Source organism: Oncorhynchus mykiss, chromosome 6 (genome assembly GCF_013265735.2).
Source record: "Oncorhynchus mykiss isolate Arlee chromosome 6, USDA_OmykA_1.1, whole genome shotgun sequence".
Lineage (NCBI taxonomy): Eukaryota > Metazoa > Chordata > Actinopteri > Salmoniformes > Salmonidae > Oncorhynchus > Oncorhynchus mykiss.
Window position 1 is genome coordinate 74,918,873 of NC_048570.1, and position 24,970 is coordinate 74,943,842.

The 24,970-nt window shown below is 43.8% G+C and overlaps 1 protein-coding gene across 1 annotated transcript in view; it reads left to right on the plus strand.

The window, feature by feature from the left end:
• The first annotated feature begins 3,523 nt into the window (after positions 1–3,523).
• LOC110526582 (carbohydrate sulfotransferase 8) overlaps positions 3,524–24,970 on the plus strand; it is a 233,133-nt gene continuing 211,686 nt past the window's right edge. The window contains exon 1 of the mRNA XM_021607672.2: positions 3,524–4,027. The gene's annotated coding sequence lies outside the window, so the exon portion shown is untranslated. The remainder of the gene's footprint in view (positions 4,028–24,970) is intronic.

Consider the following 24,970-nt stretch of genomic DNA (forward strand, 5'->3'; position numbering starts at 1 on the left):
CAGTATAGTAGAGTACAGTAGAGTAGAGTACAGTAAAGTAGAGTAGAGTAAAGTACAATACAGTACAGTAGAGTATAAGCTACAGTAGAGTACAGTACAGTATACAGTAGAGTACAGTAGAGTATAGTACAATATACAGTAGAGGACAGTAAAATATAGTAGAGTAAAGTAGACTACAGTACAGTACAGTAGAGTACTACAGTACAGTGCAGTAGAGTACAGTATAAGCTACAGTATAGTACAGTACAGTACAGTACAGTATACGGTAGAGCACAGTAGAGTATAGTGGCAGTCATTATTTCAAAATAAGTTTAATAGGTTCATACGTTTTTATGTACAGTAGTTTCATGTGGACAATCTCTGAGGTATACTTGTTTTTGTCTTCACTACAATGTCACATTTGTGTCGCCGCATAGACATAGAGTACAGTACAGTACACAGTACAGTCCAGTAGAGTAAAGTACAGTATATAGTAGAGTATATTAGAGTACACTATGACCAACCCACAACCCCTGACCTGCTACAGTCATGTAACTTGTGTAAAGTATCTCTCCTCAAATTACAACAACTATTTGAACACTTAATACGTTCAAGGTTAGGAAAATGTATAATATTTGCAGCCATGACAAGAACTGTATTGTATTGGCAGTGGCAGTCATCATTTAAAAAGCCCTCCCCACCTCCTCCCAGACCTAAAAGTATTGATTTTGACTGATACCAGACGCCTCAGTAGGAGGAGTGATGAGCAGAGAGGAGCGTATTGATAAACGCACCATAAAGGTCTTATCTGTCTCTTGGTCAGGGGATTGTGTCAAGGCTCCTACAGTAAATGCCAGCATCCATCAGAATCAAGTTGACCAGCAGACTGCATGTTCATTAACACGCGCTAAAGCAGACAAGGACTCTCCACTGAGGTTCTGTGCAATGATCCTATGGACTTTGAGATAAGATATTGAGAGAAGCTTCTTGTCTGTTTGAAAACGTAGAACACAGACCAGATCTGCTCATCAATGTATTTCTCTAACCTGACTCATTGATTGTGAAAAAGGGCCATTATTGGTATTATCATTAGTGTGCTGATGTGCTGCTGATATCCCCAGTAAGCGATCCGTAGTCTCCTTTGTGATCACACACACACACACACACACACACACACACACACACACACACACACACACACACACACACACACACACACACACACACACACACACACACACACACACACACACACACACACTGATATGTGCTTGTGGTACAGTGGACTAGATGGCATGGTTTAGAGTAGACTGTTAGTTTGGCCAAAACGATGGCTTTGGATCACTTTTCTTGGGCATAATAAACTGTGGAATCTGCCAACAAAGCTGTGTGAGTTTGCTTGCTGTCTTGAACCAGCAGAGGGGGGTGTGCTGCTCTTGTAAGGATGAAGATCTCAGCTCTATTTATAATCTCTGCATGGTTTCTACCACACCCTGAGATTCAGCCTTGATATAGTTTTCCTTTACACAACGTACTGGATACATGAACAATACAATTATAAAGTGATGTTTATTTAACTCATTCTCATTTCCTGGCTCATTCAAGGAAAATAATTTTGATTGGATTTCATCTGATTCAGTGACACACAATAGTCATACTAGATGTATTTAGCTATACTAGAAGACAGATATTGTGATACTTTGCTGTGAATTCACATCATACTGTTTCTCCTCGATGACAGCAAAACACAGACATTTTTTATTTTTCTCTGGTGTGCGGATGAATGATTAATCAGGTGCCTGTTTCTTTTGGCAGGCAACACTGCAAACCATACTGCCTGTGAAGGTCCTATTAATAAGGATGGTTTCCCCCTTTAGCTAGTGCCCACACTATCAGGATTGTTTACATTCTGGAAGCTGCACTAAAAACATGTAGAAAACCCCCTTCTGCCAGCCGAGCTTCATGAAGTAGCCTGGAAATGAATTATGTAGATCCAGTGGCTTTTGATTTTCACCCTGCAAGGCTTTCCTTTCCATTTTCTGATTAAACCTTTTTTTCTCTGTCAGTGTATCCCTTTGAGAGAATGAAGGTACAAATGTCTTTGGTTTGAGAATGGAGAGCATGCTCTGCATACAATACTGTGCAGGTTCTACTAGCTCTCCTAGCTCATGGGCCATGCCATGTGCACTCTTTAAATAGAGGGTGAGTTGGACAGTCTATTGTGGATGGCCTAAGATAGGGAAAGGCAACTGGGGATGGCAAAAATTTTAGTTTGGGCCCCCAGAGGGCTAGTGCCAGCTCTGACTGCATGTGTGGGTATGGATGTGGGTACTCAATTGTTCTACATGGGCTCCATGGCGGGGGTTACAGATGAAGGCCTCCACTTTGATCGCACCCCACTGACAGGACCGTACATGGGGGCCCTTGAGTCTTGAATCTATGCCAGGCATGCTGCTGAATACAGAGTAAGTTATTGTATATGCATGAGTTAAGGTAAAGCAAGGTTACTGTACAGTATATACAGTATATGCATTCCGTGTCATACAGCATTTGTAATATTTCTTTAAAAAGTATCCTCTCTCTCTCTCTCTCTCTCTCTCTCTCTCTCTCTCTCTCTCTCTCTCACACACACACACACACACACACACACCCACACACACACACACACACACACACACACACACACACACACACACACTACCTTGCAGATGAGATGAGCAGGCAGGAAGCCATCCATTGATGCATAGGACATTATAAGAGAAAATGTTATTGTCTTGAGGTCATTATTGAATAAAGTGTGCCCTTCTCACATCACATCATTCATGGAGGGCAATATATCAATAAACGTCAGCTCATCTGTCCCCCTGATAGCTGAAACCATCTGTCTTGTGCCTGTCTGGGATGAGGTCTATGATGGACACCTAGAGACAACATAATCACATTTTCAGCAAAGCTGGCTGGGCTGATACACTTTTTGGTGTGGGGCCAAAGTCTCCATTCAGAATCATACAACTTCCCTTATGGCTTTTATTACCACTTTCTCTATTGGACTATATGTGAGTTAGGCTACAGTAGAGTGAGGCATGTCTCTATCCATTCCAGACTGATTTCCTTTCTACAATTATGTAGATTGTCAAATTACCTTGGGAATGGAAAGATGTAGCATATCACTTGGGTTTTTCGCTCTAATTAAACATACATTGTAATGTAAAAAACGATTACAGTGCGTAGTCCTAAACATACAATGCAAGCACCATATAAAAAAAAATGTTTTACTTCCAAACTATTCTGTCGCACCTGTCTCTGTCGCGTGGTAGCCGGCATTATTTCACTTCGCACGAGACCTGCGGTTAAGAGCATGGGCGGACACCTGACACTTCGCGCTAGACAGATAAAATTGGATTATATATACAGTGATTCACTGGCATTGGAGGCATCGACTCATGTTCAGGTAAACTGGAAACAACCGCTCCCAGTTACTGAGTTTATTCTATAATAAGGGCTGGTTCGGTGACTGTATGCTACTGTAGTTATTTTCAGATTTTGTCTCGCTTCAAATCCAAAAGATGAAAAGACATTTTGCATTGAAAATACAAGATGTAATGTTGTTTATTCGTCATTTTTTCAACGACTTTACTATTATTGCAGCGGTTGCCGGGAGGAAAGAAGAGGTACCTCTCCTTGGAGACTTCCCGGGATGCAAAACTCAAGCGCAAGACACAAGAATGGAGCGCAGTACTGCTGCTGTCTGATTGGCGAAACGTCCATCGCTTCATCTTTTCACATTAGTTCTACTCGACGAAGCTCTAACCAGGTCTGTTGCAACCAGGACTCGACCACGAGACATCTAACTTGTAGAGACAGTAGGCTAACATTTGTCTCGGGTTTGTTTAGTCGGAAAAACCTATTATTTAAGAAATAGGTGGACGGCTTTTCCGTGGTGCTGAAGATAGGACTTGGTTGATCTACGAGTGAGGAGAATCAGTACACGAGCCCACACTTTCCGCTCTGTCTTGTCAGCTTTATGATATCAGGTGCTTTCGCTAAGGTAAGTTTATTCCCATACGTTTCTAGATAATGTTTTTGTCATGTGAGTTACGTCATAAAACATAACTAGGCCAACTGTCTTCAATCGAATAGTAGGCTGGGTTGACGTCTCACCTGTATTTAGCCAGTTAAGTTTTTGTGTTCTTGTACATGGATTTGTTTTGTCTATACAGAACCTCGTTACACATCATATTGATAGGCTACATTGATACATTGAGCCTATTTCGTTTTTATTGAACTATAACAGCTTCATTAGCATGTCTTTGCTTAATTTGTTTATTGTCTCACTGTTTTATACGGTTTCCACTAGATACCACAGCCACAAAGTCCAAATTGTCAATATCGTAAAAATTCAAGAAAACCAAAATTTGCTTTTTGGTCTTAATTTTAGGTTAGGGTTAAGCATAAGGTTAGCAGTATGGTTAAGGTTAGGGTTTTTAGAATATACATTGTAGAAATAGGGGGGTTCAGGACTTTGTGGCTATGTTAACTAGTGATGACCGTCTCTACAGGTGACAATTGGGCAACTGTATATACATATATTGTTAATACAATTGTTTTTGTACAGTAAGGCTATCTCCTAGCCTACTTTTGTGCGAGAAACGTTTTCCTACACATTTCTGTGGTCTTGCCTTTGCTCATAGGAATCAAACAGTGGATTGCAATAACCTATAGTTTTCATCAGCACATTTTAGAGGTGACATAAGACCTATAGCCTAGTTACAGTGGATAGATGTGTTTGTTGAAGAAATGATTATGCTCTCTCCTCTGGTATCCATCATACAGCACCATATATTGATATTGTACCATGCCATTATTGGCATTAGTCAAGCAGATAGTATTCTTCTGCTCCTCATTGCCCTGGTTCTCCTCTCCCAAAGTTTGAACATAATGAATGCTGCCACTGTCTTTCTCTCATTTGGAGTCATGCCTAGTTGCTCCTTGCAGACTGCCATATCAAGCATGCATTATTCAATTTAAGTGGTCAGTGAATGAACTCAAATTGTGTTCATCCTAATTATACACTGAGTACATGGGGAAAGTATCCCATTATTCATACTGCGATTCACAAGTCTCATTTTAGAGCGGGCTAGGTAGACTGACTGCAAATATTTTCTGTGATAAATGACAGAGCATTCTTATTATGTTTGGAATATTATTTTCACCTTGTTTTGTGAGATGTGAAATGGCATATATTTGATTGATGTCTGTGTTTAACTCCACTTTCAAATGAACCATGATTCTGTTCAATTTCTCATTATTACCAGATGCACTGAGGCAGACAGAAATCTGAGAATAAATACACTCCCCACCGTTTTTAATGTAAGAAGGTACAATAACTAAAAACTGTCATTAAAAACAAACTTGAGCAAATCTCCAACAGCACCTGCTGCATGCAGGTAAAGACAAGAATGTGACAGCAAGGTGTGGTTATGGGCCTGCGTTACAGGATCCAAGGGACAATAGAGTTGCGAGGATCAGCTTTATATTATGGATTTGTGTAGGTTCAAGTGCCTGTGTGGATAACAGACGCGGATGACGTATAGAAAGTTTTGTGTAGGCTTCATTTACTATTGCAGTTTGTATCTGACCTACAGTATATGTGGCTCAGAGATGCCCTATGGAGCTGACCCAGAGGATGTGTCGGATTATAAAGGTGATGGTCGCAAGGATCAGGTGTCAGTATTAACTGCAGTGCAAACTGCAAACCCTTAAATAGGCCTACATCACTTTATACTTTATGACAAAGAGTGAGTGAGTTCAGCATACTGGGTTCCATTTGTTCTCCACTCCTTGCTTCCAAAAACATGTTACGTTTTGTTCCAAAAAAAGAATATCTTGGTAATTGATGACGAAGGTCAGTGATCCGTTCTTTGGCCAGTTCATGTTTTTCTCCTACAAATCTGCTGCTAGGTGCTCTGATGAACAAAATAGAAAAATCTTGGGGAAAAGAACACAAGATTGCTGTGTTTACTAGCTCTGAAAAAGTGACCCAGTCTATAAGCATGGGTATGACATGTTGTGGAAAATGTAATTTACACATCAATGGAATAAATGATTATAATGATCTTTTAGGCTACTCCAGCTCTTACTGATCCCTGATAGATGCAGCGTATTCAATGGCTTTTTGAGGACCTCAGCTTTCTGCCGTCATTGGGGTCCTATTGGGCATCAAGTTTTAGGCCTCTGTGAAGCCACTCTGTACATTTGCTGATTATAGAAACATTATGTGCAATATTTGTGCAGTATTGTGCAACTTAGTTTTTTTGTAACAGCAAATTAGTATGTCAATCATGTTAACATGGCCCCCAACCCCTTTTCACTTGGTGCCAGAGAATGCAGGTGCTGTCCAACTAGAGAATAAGGCCCCCTTTGAGGTGGTGTCCATGTGACTGAATGCAATGGCTTCTGTCAGCGGCCAGGGTCATTGGACACAGCAGAGCTTTGACGCATACAAAATGTGCTTGAAGATGCTGTGCTCATACTGAGGCTGGCAGAGGCCCAGTGGAGCTGGGACATAGCACTCCAGATGGCTCTGCAGTGACCAACGGCTCCTCGGAACGGAGGGAAGAGCGCAGTCCAAGCCCAGCTGGAAGCTAGGGATGCGTTACTGCCGGTGTGAGAGTGAGTGTACTTGTGTGCAGGGCCGGCGTTATGGGCGGGCCATAGGGGGCCCGCCCTACCATACCTCCTTGCCTATCCAAATAAAATAGTTAAATATTTATTTATTTGACCGAGACGCGCTGACAGAAAGATGCATCAATCTCAGATTGAGCGAAACAGAGACCCCTGTCTCAATATGTCTAGACCATGTACAGTATCTGATTCTGTCTGGACCAAAAGAGTATGGAATGTCATACCATTTCTGTCCAGACAGCATCAGATATATGGGCTAAATATAATAATACAGAGGGGCGCTGTTTTGCTCACTCAGATGCTTTCGTCGGTCAGAGAGTTTCAGCAGAGAGGAAGAGGCGAAGAGAGAGGGCTGACAATCTCCAAAATAGGCCTAATGCATTTCTATGAGCATAATAAGCAGACCTAAACTTGTCGCCTGCCTTCCTGCCTTTGGGACAACGACTCCTGTTGTTAGGGCAGAGAGATGAGCATCTCGTCATTATATACAGTGGGGAGAACAAGTATTTGATACACTGCTGATTTTGCAGGTTTTCTTACTTACAAAGCATGTAGAAGTCTGTAATTTTTTATCATAGGTACACTTCAACTGTGAGACGGAATCTAAAACAAAAATCCAGAAAATTACATTGTATGATTTTTAAGTAATTCATTTGCATTTTATTGCATGACATAAGTGTTTTATCACTTACCAACCAGTAATAATTCCAGCTCTCACAGACCTGTTAGTTTTTCTTTAAGAAGCCCTCCTGTTCTCCACTCATTACCTGTATTAACTGCACCTGTTTGAACTCGTTACCTGTATAAAAGACACCTGTCCACACACTCAATCAAACAGACTCCAACCTCTCCACAATGGCCAAGACCAGAGAGCTGTGTAAGGACATCAGGGATAAATTGTAGACCTGCACAAGGCTAGGATGGGCAACAGGACAATAGGCAAGCAGCTTGGTGAGAAGGTAACAACTGTAGGTGCAAATATTAGAAAATGGAAGAAGTTCAAGATGACGGTCAATCACCCTCGGTCTGGGGCTCCATGCAAGATCTCACCTCGCGGGGCATCAATGATCATGAGGAAGGTGAGGGATCAGCCCAGAACTACACGGCAGGACCTGGTCAATGACCTGAAGAGAGCTGGGACCACAGTCTCAAAGAAAACCATTAATAACACACTCCGCCGTCATGGATTAAAATCCTGCAGCGCACGCAAGGTCCCCCTGCTCAAGCCAGCGCATGTCCAGGCCCGTCTGAAGTTTGCCAATGACAATCTGGATGATCCAGAAGAGGAATGGGAGAAGGTCATGTGGTCTGATGAGACTAAAATAGAGCTTTTTGTTCTAAACTCCACTCGCCATGTTTGGAGGAAGAAGGAGGATGAGTACAACCCAAAGAACACCATCCCAACAGTGAAGCATGGAGGTGGAAACATAATTATTTGGGAATGCTTTTCTGCAAAGGGGACAGGACGACTGCACCGTATTGAGGGGAGGATGGATGGAGCCATGTATCGCAAGATCTTGGCCAACAACCTCCTTCCCTCAGTAAGAGCATTGAAGATGGGTCGTGGCTGGGTCTTCCAGCATGACAATGACCCGAAACACACAGCCAGGGCAACTAAGGAGTGGCCTAGCCAGTCTCCAGACCTGAACCCAATAGAACATCTTTGGAGGGAGCTGAAAGTCCGTATTGCCCAGCGACAGCCCCGAAACCTGAAGGATCTGGAGAAGGTCTGTATGGAGGAGTGGGCCAAAATCCCTGCTGCAGTGTGTGCAAACCTGGTCAAGAACTACAGGAAACATATTATCTCTCTAATTGCAAACAAAGGTTTCTGTACCAAATATTAAGTTCTGCTTTTCTGATGTATCAAATACTTATGTCATGCAAATGCAAATAAAATGCAAATGAATTACTTAAAAATCATACAATGTGATTTCTGGATGGCCATTGTGGAGAGGTTGGAGTCTGTTCGATTGAGTGTGTGGACAGGTGTCTTTTATACAGGTAACGAGTTCAAACAGGTGCAGTTAATACAGGTAATGAGTGGAGAACAGGAGGGCTTCTTAAAGAAAAACTAACAGGTCTGTGAGAGCTGGAATTATTACTGGTTGGTAGGTGATCAAATACTTATGCCATGCAATAAAATGCAAATTAATTATTTAAAAATCATACAATGTGATTTTCTATAATAATATTTTTTGTATTTTTTATTTTTAACAATTACAGACCTCTACATGCTTTGTAAGTAGGAAAACCTGCAAAATCGGCAGTGTATCAAATACTTGTTCTCCCCAATGTATAGATCTCTGGTTTCAGCCTCATGCGAAATGGAAAGGCAAGTTGGCGGGTCCACAGTGCACTGTTAGGATACTGGCTTCCCTTAAAGTACATTATATAATTAATTGTCTAAATAAAAACATTCAAAATACTTCACCAGATAGCATGACTTAGCCACAGAGGATCATTAGCTTATTTTAAAACATAGCTGTGTAGGTCATGCCTAATTGGGAAGGCCACAATTTAGGCAGCACATTTTGCAATAGTGTCGAACTGATTGAGTTGCGGCTGTCAGTGAAAAACATCTAAAATATGCGTGAAGATAATGTGTCTTGAGTATAATTTAATATGTTGCAAGAAGAAGAAGGGGAGGGGTGTGCAGCGAAGATATGTTGTGTCTATCTTCAGAATGCACACACTCAGCTCTCCAGAATGCACTCAGCTGTCTTCCATCAATTCTTGCGCATTCATTGTTTCATTCTGTGAATGGTTTGCCCTTTGATTGCTTATTTTTTAAATCAATTCCCCGTTACATATGTCACCAGTAGGCCTAGTAAATGTACCGTTAATCCCCCCGTCATTTGGTTACATTCATTTCTGTTAATGCATGTATTAATTACAGTACAGTCATTTACCATGCTCATTCTCAGAATGGAAATGTTATTTGCAGTGTTCATAACCTGCTACACTTGTGATAAACAAGTTTTGGTTTATTTCATAACCATTACGAGTTTTGTCAATCTTTTCATTGTCTTTTGTTTGAAGTGCTCCATGAGCAATGAGCATGAGTCTGGTTTCTCAGGAGTGCCTGATCACGTATAGAAGTAGGCCTACCTGACCTGCTGCGTGTAAATATAAGAAAGTTCCCATTAGGCAATGGCTGATTGTCTTAACTCACCACTTCCACCAGTAATGAGCTGAGCTTCTCAATTATTTTTTTTCACCTCACACATCAAATAAAATAAAAATGTATTGGTCACATACACATGGTTAGCAGATGTTAATGCGAGTGTAGCGAAATGCTTGTGCTTCTCGTTCTGACAGTGCAGTAATATCTAACAAGTATCTAACAATTTCACAACAACTACCTTATACACACAAGTGCCAAGGCTTTCGACTCTGTCAATCACCATATTCTTATCGGCAGACTCAATAGCCTCGGTTTTTCTGATGACTGCCTTGCCTGGTTCACCAACTAGTTCAGTGTGTCAAATCGGAGGGCATGCTGTCTGGTCCTCTGGCAGTCTCTATGGGGGTGCCACAGGGTTCAATTCTCGGGCTGACTCTTTTCTCTGTATATATCAATGATGTTGCTCTTGCTGCGGGCGATTCCCTGATCCACCTCTACGCAGACGACACCATTCTGTATACTTCCGGCCCGTCCTTGGACATTGTGCTATCTAACCTCCAAACGAGCTTCAATGCCATACAACACTCCTTCCGTGGCCTCCAACTGCTCTTAAACGCTAGTAAAACCAAATGCATGCTTTTCAACCGTTCGCTGCCTGCACCTGCACGCCCAACTAGCATCACCACCCTGGATGGTTCCGACCTAGAATATGTGGGCATCTACAGTGCCTTGCGAAAGTATTCGGCCCCCTTGAACTTTGCGACCTTTTGCCACATTTCAGGCTTCAAACATAAAGATATAAAACTGTATTTCTTTGTGAAGAATCAACAACAAGTGGGACACAATCATGAAGTGGAACGACATTTATTGGATATTTCAAACTTTTTTAACAAATCAAAAACTGAAAAATTGGGCGTGCAAAATTATTCAGCCCCCTTAAGTTAATACTTTGTAGCGCCACCTTTTGCTGCGATTACAGCTGTAAGTCGCTTGGGGTATGTCTCTATCAGTTTTGCACATCGAGAGACTGACATTTTTTCCCATTCCTCCTTGCAAAACAGCTCGAGCTCAGTGAGGTTGGATGGAGAGCATTTGTGAACAGCAGTTTTCAGTTCTTTCCACAGATTCTCGATTGGATTCAGGTCTGGACTTTGACTTGGCCATTCTAACACCTGGATATGTTTATTTTTGAACCATTCCATTGTAGATTTTGCTTTATGTTTTGGATCATTGTCTTGTTGGAAGACAAATCTCCGTCCCAGTCTCAGGTCTTTTGCAGACTCCATCAGGTTTTCTTCCAGAATGGTCCTGTATTTGGCTCCATCCATCTTCCCATCAATTTTAACCATCTTCCCTGTCCCTGCTGAAGAAAAGCAGGCCCAAACCATGATGCTGCCACCACCATGTTTGACAGTGGGGATGGTGTGTTCAGGTTGATGAGCTGTGTTGCTTTTACGCTAAACATAACGTTTTGCATTGTTGCCAAAAAGTTCAATTTTGGTTTCATCTGACCAGAGCACCTTCTTCCACATGTTTGGTGTGTCTCCCAGGTAGCTTGTGGCAAACTTTAAACAACACTTTTTATGGATATCTTTAAGAAATGGCTTTCTTCTTGCCACTCTTCCATAAAGGCCAGATTTGTGCAATATACGACTGATTGTTGTCCTATGGACAGAGTCTCCCACCTCAGCTGTAGAACTCTGCAGTTCATCCAGAGTGATCATGGGCTTCTTGGCTGCATCTCTGATCAGTCTTCTCCTTGTATGAGCTGAAAGTTTAGAGGGACGGCCAGGTCTTTGTAACGGTTTTCTTGGTGAGAAGGAGAGTCGGACCAAAATGCGGCGTGTAGATTGCGATCCATGTTTATTGTGACTATAGCAACATGAATCCAAATACAAACAGTGCAAAATAATAAACGTAATGAAAACCGAAACAGCCTAAACTGGTGCAAAGTAACACTAAGGACAGGAACAATCACCCACAAACACACAGTGAAACCCAGGCTACCTAAATATGGTTCCCAATCAGAGACAATGACTAACACCTGCCTCTGATTGAGAACCATATCAGGCCAGACATAGAAATAGACAAACAAGACATCCAACATAGAATGCCCACCCAGATCACACCCTGACCAATCAAAACATAGAAAATACAAAGTAAACTATGGTCAGGGCGTGACAGTACCCCCCCCCCAAGGTGCGGACTCCGGCCGCAAAACCTGAACCTATAGGGGAGGGTCTGGGTGGGCATCTGTCCGCGGTGGCGGCTCTGGCGCTGGACGTGGACCCCACTCCATGACAGTTTTAATCCCCCTCCTAAACGTCCCTAAATAGGTTACCCACCACAATGATAACATGGGACAGAGGGACAGCTCGGGACAGAGGTAACTCGGGACAGATGGGTAGCTCAGCACTGAGAGGAAGCTCAGCACTGAGAAGAAGCTCAGCACTGAGAGGAAGCCCAGGCAGGTAGTAGAAACTACCAGAACCTGGCTGGCTGGCGGTTTCAGCAGATCCTGGTCGACTAGCAGATCTGGGAGAATCTGGTCGACTGGCGGATCTGGGAGAATCTGGTCGACTGGCGGATCTGGGAGAATCTGGTCGACTGGCGGATCTGGGAGAATCTGGTCGACTGGCGGATCTGGGAGAATCTGGTCGACTGGCGGATCTGGAAGAGTCTGGACGACTGGCAGATCTGGAAGAGTCTGGACGACTGGCAGATCTGGAAGAGTCTGGACGACTGGCAGATCTGGAAGAGTCTGGACGACTGGCAGATCTGGAAGAGTCTGGACGACTGGCAGATCTGGAAGAGTCTGGTCGACTGGCAGATCTGGAAGAGTCTGGTCGACTGGCAGATCTGGAAGAGTCTGGTCGACTGGCAGATCTGGAAGAGTCTGGACGACTGGCAGATCTGGAAGAGTCTGGACGACTGGCAGATCTGGAAGAGTCTGGACGACTGGCAGATCTGGAAGAGTCTGGACAACTGGCAGATCTGGAAGAGTCTGGACGACTGGCAGATCTGGAAGAGTCTGGACGACGGGCAGATCTGGAAGAGTCTGGTCGACTGGCAGATCTGGAAGAGTCTGGACGACTGGCAGATCTGGAAGAGTCTGGACGACTGGCAGATCTGGAAGAGTCTGGACGACTGGCAGATCTGGAAGAGTCTGGACGACTGGCAGATCTGGAAGAGTCTGGACGACTGGCAGATCTGGAAGAGACTGGTCGACACAGACTGGCTGCTCTGGCTGCTCCATGCTGACTGGCTGCTCCATGATGACTGGCAGCTCTGGCTGCTCCATGCTGACTGACTGCTCCATGCAGACTGGCAGCTCTGGCTGCTCCATGCTGACTGGCTGCTCCATGCTGACTGGCAGCTCTGGCTGCTCCATGCTGACTGGCTGCTCTGGCTGCTCCATGCTGACTGGCTGCTCCATGCTGACTGGCTGCTCCATGCTGACTGGCGGCCCTGGCTGCTCCATGCTGACTGGCGGCCCTGGCTGCTCCATGCTGACTGGCGGCCCTGGCTGCTCCATGCTAACTGGCAGCTCTGACGGCTCCTTGCAGACTGGCAGCTCTGGCGGCTCCTTGCAGACTGGCAGTTTTGGCGGCATCCTGCAGACAGGCAGCTCTGGCGGCTCCTTGCAGACTGGCAGCTCCTTACAGACTGGCAGCTCTATGCAGACTGGCAGCTCCTTGCAGACTGGCAGCTCCTTGCAGACTGGCAGCTCTATGCTAACTGGCAGCTCTATGCTAACTGGCAGCTCTATGCTAACTGGCAGCTCTATGCTAACTGGCAGCTCTATGCTAACTGGCAGTTCTGAACAGGCGGGAGACTCCGGCAGCGCTGTAGAGAAGGCAGGCTCTAACAGCGCTAAACAGGCGGGAGACTCCGACAGCGCTGAAGAGAAGGGAGGCTCTGGCAGCGCTGGACAGGCGAGGCGCACTGTAGGCCTGATGCGTGGTGCTGGCACTGGTGGTACTGGGCCGAGGACACGCACAGGAAGCCTAGTGCGGGGAGCTGCTACCGGAGGGCTGGGGTGTGGAGGTGGTACTGGAAAAACCGGACCGTGCAGGCGCACTGGAGCTCTTGAGCACCGAGCCTGCCCAACCTTACCTGGTTGAATGCTCACGGTCGCCCTGCCAGTGCGGCGAGGTGGAATAGCCCGCACTGGACTATGCAGGCGAACCGGAGACACCGAGCGCAAGGCTGGTGCCATGTAAACCGGCCCAAGGAGACGCACTGGGGACCAGCTGCGTAGAGCCGGCTTCATGGCATTAGGCTCGACGCTCAATCTAGCCCGGCAGACACGCGGAGCTGGAATATACCGCACCGGGCTATGCACCCGCACTGGAGACACCGTGCGCACCACTGCATAACACGGTGCCTGTCCGGTCTCTCTAGCCCCCCGGTAAGCACAGGGAGTCTGCCCAGGTCTCCTACCTGGCGTAGCCATACTCCCTGTTAGCCCCCCCCCAAGAAATTTTTGGGGCTGCTTCTCAGGCTTCCATCCGCTACGTCGTGCTGCCTCCTCATATCTGCGCCTCTCCGCTTTCGCCGCCTCCAGTTCTTCTTTGGGGCGGCGATATTCTCCTGGCTGAGCCCAGGGTCCTCTTCCTTCTAATTCGTCCTCCCATGTCCATACCTCCTCTTTGGGCTGCTCCTTTGGGCGGCTACACTCCCCTGGTTTAGCCCAGGGTCCTCTCCCGTCGAGGATTTCCTCCCATGTCCAGAAATCCTTATTTAGCGTCTCCTCGCGCTGCTCCTGCCTGTTGACACGCTGCTTGGTCCTTTTGTGGTGGGTGATTCTGTAACGGTTTTCTTGGTGAGAAGGAGAGTCGGACCAAAATGCGGCGTGTAGATTGCGATCCATGTTTATTGTGACTATAGCAACATGAATCCAAATACAAACAGTGCAAAATAATAAACGTAATGAAAACCGAAACAGCCTAAACTGGTGCAAAGTAACACTAAGGACAGGAACAATCACCCACAAACACACAGTGAAACCCAGGCTACCTAAATATGGTTCCCAATCAGAGACAATGACTAACACCTGCCTCTGATTGAGAACCATATCAGGCCAGACATAGAAATAGACAAACAAGACATCCAACATAGAATGCCCACCCAGATCACACCCTGACCAATCAAAACATAGAAAATACAAAGTAAACTATGGTCAGGGCGTGACAGTCTTGGTAGATTTGCAGTGGTCTGATACTCCTTCCATTTTAATATTATCGCTTGCACAGTGCTCCTTGGGATGTTTAAAGCTTGGGGAAATCTTTTTGTATCCAAATCCGGCTTTAAACTTCTTCACAACAGTACCTCGGACCTGCCTGGTGTGTTCCTTGTTCTTCATGATGCTCTCTGCGCTTTTAACGGACCTCTGAGACTATCACAGTGCAGGTGCATTTATACGGAGACTTGATTACACACAGGTGGATTGTATTTATCATCATTAGTCATTTAGGTCAACATGGGTTCATTCAGAGATCCTCACTGAACTTCTGGAGAGAGTTTGCTGCACTGAAAGTAAAGGGGCTGAATAATTTTGCACGCCCAATTTTTCAGTTTTTGATTTGTTAAAAAAGTTTGGAATATCCAATAAATGTTGTTCCACTTCATGATTATGTACCACTTGTTGTTGATTCTTCACAAAAATGTGAAAATGTGGCAAAAGGTCGCAAAGTTCAAGGGGGCCGAATACTTTCGCAAGGGACTGTATAAATACCTAGGTGTCTGGCTAGACAGTAAACTCTCCTTCCAGACTCATATCAAACATCTCCAATATAAAATCAAATCTAGAGTCGGCTTTCTATTCCGCAACAAAGCCTTCTTCACTCACGCCGCCAAACTTACCCTAGTAAAACTGACTATCCTACCGATCCTCGACTTTGGCGATGTCATCTACAAAATAGCTTCCAATACTCTACTCAGCAAACTGGATGCAGTTTATCACAGTGCCATCCGTTTTGTTACTAAAGCACCTTATACCACCCACCACTGCGACCTGTATGCTCTAGTCGGCTGGCCCTCACTACATATTTGTCGCCAGACCCAGTGGCTCCAGGTCATCTACAAGTCCATGCTAGGTAAAGCTCCGCCTTATCTCAGTTCACTGGTCACGATGGCAACACCCACCGGTAGCACGCGCTCCAGCAGGTGTATCTCACTGATCATCCCTAAAGCCAACACCTCATTTGGCCGCCTTTCGTTCCAGTTCTCTGCTGTCTGTGACTGGAACGAATTGCAAAAATCGCTGAAGTTGGAGACTTTTATCTCCCTCACCAACTTCAAACATCTACTATCTGAGCATCTAACCGATCGCTGCAGCTGTACATAGTCTATCGGTAAATAGCACACCCAATTTGACCTACCTCATCCCCATACTGTTTATATTTATTTACTTTTCTGCTCTTTTGCACACTAATATACCTGTACATGACCATCTGATCATTTATCACTCCATGTGTAACTCTGTGTTGTCTGTTCACACTGCTATGCTTTATCTTGGCCAGGTCGCAGCTGAAAATGAGAACTTGCTCTCAACTAGCCTACCTGGTTAAATAAAGGTGAAATAAAATAAAAAAATTAAATAAAAGTGTAAAGGGATAAATAAGGAATGAGCGATGGCCGTGCGATGGCCGTGCTGCATAGGCAAGAGGCAGTAGAGGGTATAGAGGACAGTATATACATATGAGATGAGTAATGTAGGGTATGTAAACATTATATAAAGTGGCATTGTTTAAAGTGACTAGTGATACATTTATTATATCCAATTATTAATTATTAAAGTGGCTAGAAATTTGAGTCTGTATGTTGGCAGCAGCCACTCAATGTTAGTGATGGCTGTTTAACGGTCTGATGGCCTTGAGATAGAAGCTGTTTTTCAGTCTCTCGGTCCCAGCTGTGATGCACCTGTACTGACCTCGCCTACTGGATGATAGCGTGGTGAACAGGCAGTGGCTCAGGTGGTTGTTGTCCTTGATGATCTTTTTGGCCTTCCTGTGACATCGGGTGATGTAGGTGTCCTGGAGGGTAGGTAGTTTGCCCCCGGTGATGCATTGTGCAGACCGCACTACCCTCTGGAGAGCCTTACTGTTGTGGGTGGAGCAGTTGCCGTACCAGGCTGTGATACAGCCTGACAGGATGCTCTCGATTGTGCATCTGTAAAAGTTTGTGAGTGTTTACGGTGACAAACCAAATTTTTTCAACCTCCTGAAGTTGAACAGGCACAGTTGCGCCTTCTTCACAACGCTGTCTGTGTGGGTGGACCATTTCAGTTTGTCCGTGATGTGTATGCCGAGGAACTTAAAACTTTCCACCTTCTCTGCTACTGTCCCGTCGATGTGGATAGGGGGGTGCTCCCTCTGCTGTTTCCTGAAGTCCACGATCATCTCCTTTGTTTTGTTGACGTTGAGTGAGAGGTTATTTTCCTGACCACACACCGAGGGCCCGTCGTTGTTGGTAATCAAGCCTACCACTGTAGTGTCGTCTGCAAACTTGATGATTGAGTTGGAGGCGTGCATGGCCATGCAGTCATGGGTGAACAGGGAGTACAGGAGAGGGCTGAGAATGCACCCTTGTGGTGACCCAGTGTTGAGGATCAGCGGGGTGGAGATGTTGTTTCCTACCTTCACCACCTGGGTGCGGCCTGTCAGAAAGTCCAGGACCCAGTTGCACATTGAGGGGTTCGAGACCCAGGATTAATGACGAGTTTGGAGGGTACTATGGTGTTAAGTGCTGAGCTGTTGTCGTTGTGAAATCATGTATTTTTTCTGTAAGGGGTGAATCTGTCAGAATGGACATTAGAGACAATTCACTTACTTTACCCTTTGGTTTTCAAGCTGAATCTGCAGTTTTTGTTACTATTGGATTTCGAATAATATACTGTAGATCCTTATAGATTATCAGGTACTACCATGGGGATGTATTGAAGCCATGGTACTGTGTAGCTAGGTGACCCTGTACAGGGGGAGGGGTTTGGATCACTCTTGAGTCTGATTAAAGACAGTGATTCAGTGCGTAGGCAGTGGCTTGTGCGACATTACAAGATCTCTCTCTTTTAAATAAAGAACCACCTGAGATCCCAAGGCGGAGCAGGAGCGCATGACGACAAACACACACAATGGCCTCAAAGAGCTAACCTTCCTTCGCCGTTTCCATTTGGCAGGCCGCTAGAGAGCAGGGTGGGAGAGAGAGAGAAAAGAAGCCTGCTCTTTTCATTCCGACACATCTGTTCCGTGAAGGAATAAGAGCATGATCTGCACTCTGATCACAATGAATAATTCCTCACCCGGCTATAAATATGTGCTCCCATGAACACTGAGCCTCTTTCAATGCCAGGAATCTTCGCACTCCATACAGCGCAGCATCACCAGGCAACACCCATGGCCTTGTCGACTGGTTTGGAGCTGGAGAATCAGAGACACCAGTTGAGTTTACTGGGTAGATCCTGCAGTTGAATGACCAAAGCGCCCTCACATTCATGGGTGGAATGTTATTCATATTCTTCATAATTTCATAATTAATTAACATTATTATAGTTTTTAAGCCAGAAATCTGGTGTTTCTATGTCAAACGGTTTTGTTATATTTTAGTCTTCTGTGATGTATATAAAGTGTAATATTGGGATGCAAACTCAAAATGGAATAACTATGGAATAATTTTCAACTCTCTATCTGACATGCTACATGTGTCCTCTTTTTTTAAGCCCATAACCATGTGTGTGAGGTGTATACTTCTGTGTCAAATTAGATTTGTTTAAGACTACCAAGAAACCCTGATTTAGCTCACTGCAGTAAAATTTTATTAAGGAAAGCTTGACTTGTGAATTAGACTACAACTTGACAACCAAATAATCCAATGGGTTAATAATATTGCTGAGAAAATATAAATTGAATGTGCTTTTCTCCCTCTGCAAAATGTTTATTTACATTCTCCTGAAATCAACATGCCTACAATGCAATTTATACTACCATCATTAGAGGTGACTTATGGTTTGGTAGCTACATTTCAGGCTCTTAGTCATCAATGACTATTCATTTCTAGTCAATCCTATAGGAATAGCTTCACATTTAGCTTTAGATCAGATCTGTGTACCAAATGGCACACTATTTGCTATATAGTGCACTACTTTTGACCATAGCCCTGGTCAAAAGAAGTGCACTATAAAGGGAATAGAGTGCCATTTGATGGCAGCCTGAGCCTTAAACAGGAAGTGGATGAATGTGATATTGGTCCATCACCTCTAATGGGAACAAAAGGTCATCCCTTAATTATTCATTTGGGGTGTCAAACAATCCTCAGCCGCTGTTATTTAGAGGAGGAGATCCATTGAATAATGCAGAGGGAGGATTCTCTTTCCTCCTCCAAAACCAGAGGCACCCACACTCGTTGGTTTGGATGTTTTATAGTAGAGCCTTATCTTTATGCTAGAGCCCCCTGTCATTTTAGACCGACCTGACCTTCACTGTCACTTATGGAGAAACTTGGGATGGCATAGAAGGTGACATGTGACTCGTGTTGTTTTTCTACATATTCTAGTGCCTGTTTACAGAGTGCTCCATGCAGGGAGAGAACGATAATGCATTAAAACAGCTGAATCATTATGGTTGTCTTCCCACTCCCCCTATCTGTTGTGGTAGACTACCCTTGTCAATTGCTTTTAAGCAGCTTTCTTAAGATGTAGGGGGTGCAGCTCAATAAGCAAAAGGAGATATTAATGCTATTAAAGTGCATTACAGTGAAGAATGGGGTAATGTGAATTGCTACCGTGGGAAGAATAGCTGGGAGGAAGCAGAGAGGATTCAGACAAGTGTGGGGGAGAGTCTGCAAATGTGCTCTTTATTGGGCATGAGAGAGATAGAGAGAGAAGAGAAGCAGAGAGAGAGGAACAGGGAGAGAGGGGGGTGGATGTGGAGAGAGAGGCAGATCGAGAGTGAAAAAGAGAGAGGCACAGAGAAATGAGAAAGAGAGCAAAGGAGAGGCAGAGGGAGAGAGGCGAGAGAGAGAGAAAGAAAGAGAATGACAGAGGGAGATGGAGAGAGAGAGAGAGAGAGAGAGAGAGAGAGAGAGAGAAAGAAAGAAAGAAAGAAAGAAAGACAGAGGGAGATGGAGAGGGAGAGAGAGAGAGAGAGAGAGAGAGCGAGAGCGAGAGAGACCACCTCCAGACTGTTCTCTGAACATGCAGAGATGCACATGTAGAGATACGTGACTCAGACTGCAGAATGAAGGAGGCCGTGGAAACACATTGATTTGGGAAATGAGAGATACCTACACTGAGTATACAAAACATTAAGAACAACTGCTCTTTCCACGACATAGACTGTCCAGGTGAATCCAGGTGAAAGCTATGATCCCTTATTGATGTCACTTGTTAAATCCACTTCAATCAGTATAGATGAAGGGGAGGAGACAGGTTAAAGAAGTATATTTAAGCCTTGAGACAATTGAGACATGTATTGTGTATGTGTGTCATTCAGAGGGTGAATGGGCAAGACAAAATATTGAAATGCCTTTGAACGGTTTGTGTCAAGAACTGCAACCCTGCAGGGTTTTTCACCCTCAACGGTTTCCTGTGTGTATCAAGAATGGTCCACCACCCAAAGGACATTCAGCTAACTTGACACAACTGTGGGAAGCATTGGTCATTATGGGTCATTATCCCTGTGGAACGCTTTTGACACCTTGTAGAGTCCATGCCCCGACGAATTGAGGCTGTTCTGAGTGCAAAAAGGGGGGGATGCAATATTATGAAGGTGTTCCTAATGTTTGGTATACTCAGTGTATTTTAACCAGAGAATGGAGTTAAGATCAAATTCAATATGAAAGCAATCTAGTAATTGGAATAATAAAATGTTCATAGGAGTGAGTTTCCGGGACACAGGAAATCTCTTTACTCCCTGTTGCCCTAATAGAACACCAAATGATCAATACATCTATATAATTAATAATGTACTTCAGGAGGGATGAGTTTTTATGGCTACATTACTGGATACTTCAGTTCAGTCTGTCAACCAAGAGAACACATATTTTAATGTATTTCCTGCTAGAACCAGTGCTTGAATTGGAATGAAATAGGTGCCGGTACTCATTTTGGGTGCCGGTACAGTTTATATTTATGTGCAGGAGCTCCACAATACTTTTGAGCTAATATTCTATAAGAGGAACAGGAGCTCAAGCAGTAGAACATTTGATGTGAGCTCCTGCTCAAGTCAAGCACTGGCTAGAACTGAGGTAAGATTGAAGACCAACCCGACACAAACTATGGATTGTTTATGCTTGCCTGCAGAGTAATGCAGAGCTTTAAATTTTTTTTTAAAGAAAGTACCGGAAATTGCTTTCTTGCCTTTGCACTAGGCTTTATCTAAAGAACCTTCCGTAAGAACAGTACCTAAACTCTTAGAAAAAAAGGTGCTATCTTGAACCTAAAAGGGTTCTTTGGCTTTCCTCATAGGATAACCCTGAATAACCCTTTTTGGTTCCAGGTAGAACCATTTTAGTTCCAAGTATAACCATTTTGAGTTCCATTTAGAACCATTCCCACATAGGGTTCTACATGGAACCCTAAAGGGTTCTACCTGCAACCAAAAAGGGTTATCCTATAGGGACAGCTGAAGAACACTTTTGGAACCCTTTTTTCTAAGAGTGTACTGTACATGTACAGGTTTCATTTGTCTCTAGTTTTAGCTGCCCAGTAAGGTATTAGTTATGCAACTGATCAATTGAGAAATGAAAACATTATTTTGGTTCACTGCTGGGGACCCTCTGAGAGATCATTGTGGATTTTGTGCCAGTCAGTATTTCTCAGGAAGATAATGTCCTTATTCCCAGAGTTTGACGTTGCTGTACGGTACCTAGTGACAACGCTCGTTTGTCTTGGCCTTGAAATAAAGGTGAGGATGAACTGGGGAGCGGATTTGATCTGCGTGTCTCTGTATAGCTAGGGAGCCAGGGATGTGTATTGCTATATTGCTGCTCAGGGGGATGAACATATTCCTCCAGGCAGACAAGGTCACCGTTCGGAGGCTGAGAGCCGAGGGAGGATAAAGGCAGCAGGCAGGGGCCAGGTGCTCTGTGAGTTAGTTTGTGGATGGATGGCACTGTGCCTAGAAAACAGAGTCCAGCCTGCCCTCTGCTTGGGACTCTCCTACTACCCCTGCTCTGTGGGGCTCTGAAAGCATCGCTTAACTCCTGTGGAACCCAACGTCCAGGTGCCAGGGTGTTGATCAATTAGGCAACTGTGTTTCAGCCCAAGTTAGGCAGGGTAGCCTAGTGGTTAGAGTGTTGGACTAGTAACCGGAAGTTCAAGTTCAAACCCCCGAGCTGACAAGGTACAAATCTGTCGTTCTGCCCCTGAACCCACTGTTCCTAGGCTGTCATTGAAAATAAGAATTTGTTCTTAACTGACTTGCCTAGTTAAATAAAGGTAAAAAAAATACACAAATGTATTCTGCACTAAAGCCTGTCAAGTGATTAGCTGGCAGTGTAGCGCTATTCAAGCCATTTCAGCCATTCTGTGATACAGACACCGGTACACTGTAGCCGGGGCAGCCTCAGTGAGTGAACTTTTCTCTGAGAGAGCTATCAGCTGTGTTAGAAAACAGAGTGAAAATAGAGTAAATGTTACTTTAACAGCAACCATTAAAATGTAGTCACAGGTTATTCAGTTGAATTGTGACACAAAAGACCAGGTTCATGCAGAAGTGTAGGTGTGGCAGGTGGTTAACAGTTGTGGTTTTATTGAAATGCATTAACAATGCTGCTGCATAGATTTGCTTTCCATTTGAATACTACATTTGACATATTGTATTGTAAACGTGTCCGTCTCTGAAAGCTAGATTAACAGAACATCTTACTGCCCATACGAACCTCTTTCTACAGATGGTGGGAGGTTCACTGGAGACGACATCGTCCAAATATTATTCAGTACCGCTCCTTAGAAGCCAGAAAAATGACTCAACCACAGCTTTCATAGATAGAGATAGCAACCCACTGGGCACACACTGGTTGAATCAACGTTGTTTCCACATCATTTCAATGAAATTATGTTGAACCAATGTGGAATAGATGTTGAATTATCTGTGCCCAGTGGGAAGCCCTCTCTCTAATTAGTATTATTTTCATTAATTCACTCACGCTCTCTTCTCACAAGTTACCAATGTTAGGTTTGTGTAATGTGACATGCATTTTTGTAGTCATAATTAAGCTTGGGATTGTAGTGGAGCTATTTGTATTACAGATGTAGATAACTGCTATAGCTTGACTGAACTGTTACGCTCTCTCTCTCTAGATATATAGAGCCTTCTCTAGTGTTCAGTGTGTAGTATATATTCAGACCTAATATTTATTTGTTTTATTTGTTTATTTGGATCCCCATTAGCTTTTGCAGAAGCATCAGCTACTCTTTCTGGGGTCCACAAAAACACAAAATATGACAAGTAATAAAACATTCAGTCGCACACATTTAAAATACAATGATATACAAATAATACAACTACAAAATAATGTGTGTGTGTGTGTGTGTGTGTGTGTGTGTGTGTGTGTGTGTGTGTGTGTGTGTGTGTGTGTCCTCACAGTCCTCACTATTCTAGGAGATGTAATTTAATCTGTTTTTTTTTAAGGTCATTTTGCTGTTTGCTTGAGTAATTGGAGATGGAAGGGAGTTCTATGCGATCATGGTTCTGTATAATACTGTGCATTGCCGTTGATTCGTTTGGACTTGGGGACTGTGAACAGAAGCCTGGTGACATGTCTTGTGGAGTATGTATGGGTGTCTGAGCTGAATGTTATTTGATTATACAGACAATCGAGAATTTTCATCACAGTAATATTTATCATGAAAACTAGAAGAGAAGCAGTTAATCTCTCGTCAACCCTCCACCAGGAAAGACTGGCATGAATGTTATTGATATTATTTCTGTATGTGTAGTTAAGAGCAAGGCATGCTAGATTTTTCTTTGCTGCACTTGACCATATTACCAGACAGTAATCAAGATGGGACAATACCAGAGCCTGAACAACTAGTACATTGGATATTTGTGTAAAAAATTCAGATATTTTAATAACTTCCCATTTTCACAACAACTTTATCAATATGACAAGCCCATGATAATTGACCAGCCAATGTTATACCTAGGAATTTAGCTTCCTCAACTTGCTCAATGGTCACACCATTTATGCACAACTCCAGTTGAGGTTTAGGTCTTACATAATGTTTTGAAACAAATACAATGCTGTTAGTTTTAGATGTATTTAAGACCAGTTCATTATAAATCACCCATTCTGATACTGTAACTCCTTATTTATAATTTCAGTAACCTTGGCTTGTCAGCACTTGCTTTAGGTGCTGACATGTAGAGTGTGGAACCATCCGAACACATCATACGTCATTCTAGCTCTGTGTGAGACCAATGGCAAAATTTGGTTTAATAATTTTTTAAAATAGAGAAGAGTAACGGCCGAAGGGAGCTGCCCTGAGGGACACCGCACTGTACATATCAAATCAAAGTTTATTTGTCACGTGCGCTGAATACAACAGGTGTAGATCTTACAGTGAAATGCTTACTTACAGGCTCTAACCAATAGTGCAAAAAAGGTATTAGGTTAACAATAGGTAGGTAAAGAAATAAAACAACAGTTAAAAGACAGGCTATATACAGTAGTGAGGCTATAAAAGTAGCGAGGCTACATACAGACACCGGTTAGTCAGGCTGATTGAGGTAGTATGTACATGTAGATATGGTCAAAGTGACTATGCATATATGATGAACAGAGAGTAGCAGTAGCGTAAAAGAGGGGTTGGCGGGTGGTGGGTGGGACACAATGCAGATAGCCCGGTTAGTCAATGTGCGGGAGCACTGGTTGGCCAGCCCAATTGAGGTAGTATGTACATGAATGTATAGTTAAAGTGACTATGCATATATGATAAACAGAGAGTAGCAGTAGAGTAAGAGGGGTTGGGGATGGCACACAATGCAAATAGTCCGGGTAGCCATCTGATTACCTGTTCAGGAGTCTTATGGCTTGGGGGTAAAAACTGTTGAGAAGCCTTTTTGTCCTAGACTTGGCACTCTGGTACCGCTTGCCATGCGGTAGTAGAGAGAACAGTCTATGACTGGGATGTCTGGGGTCTTTGACAATTTTTAGGGCCTTCCTCTGACGCTGCCTGGTGTG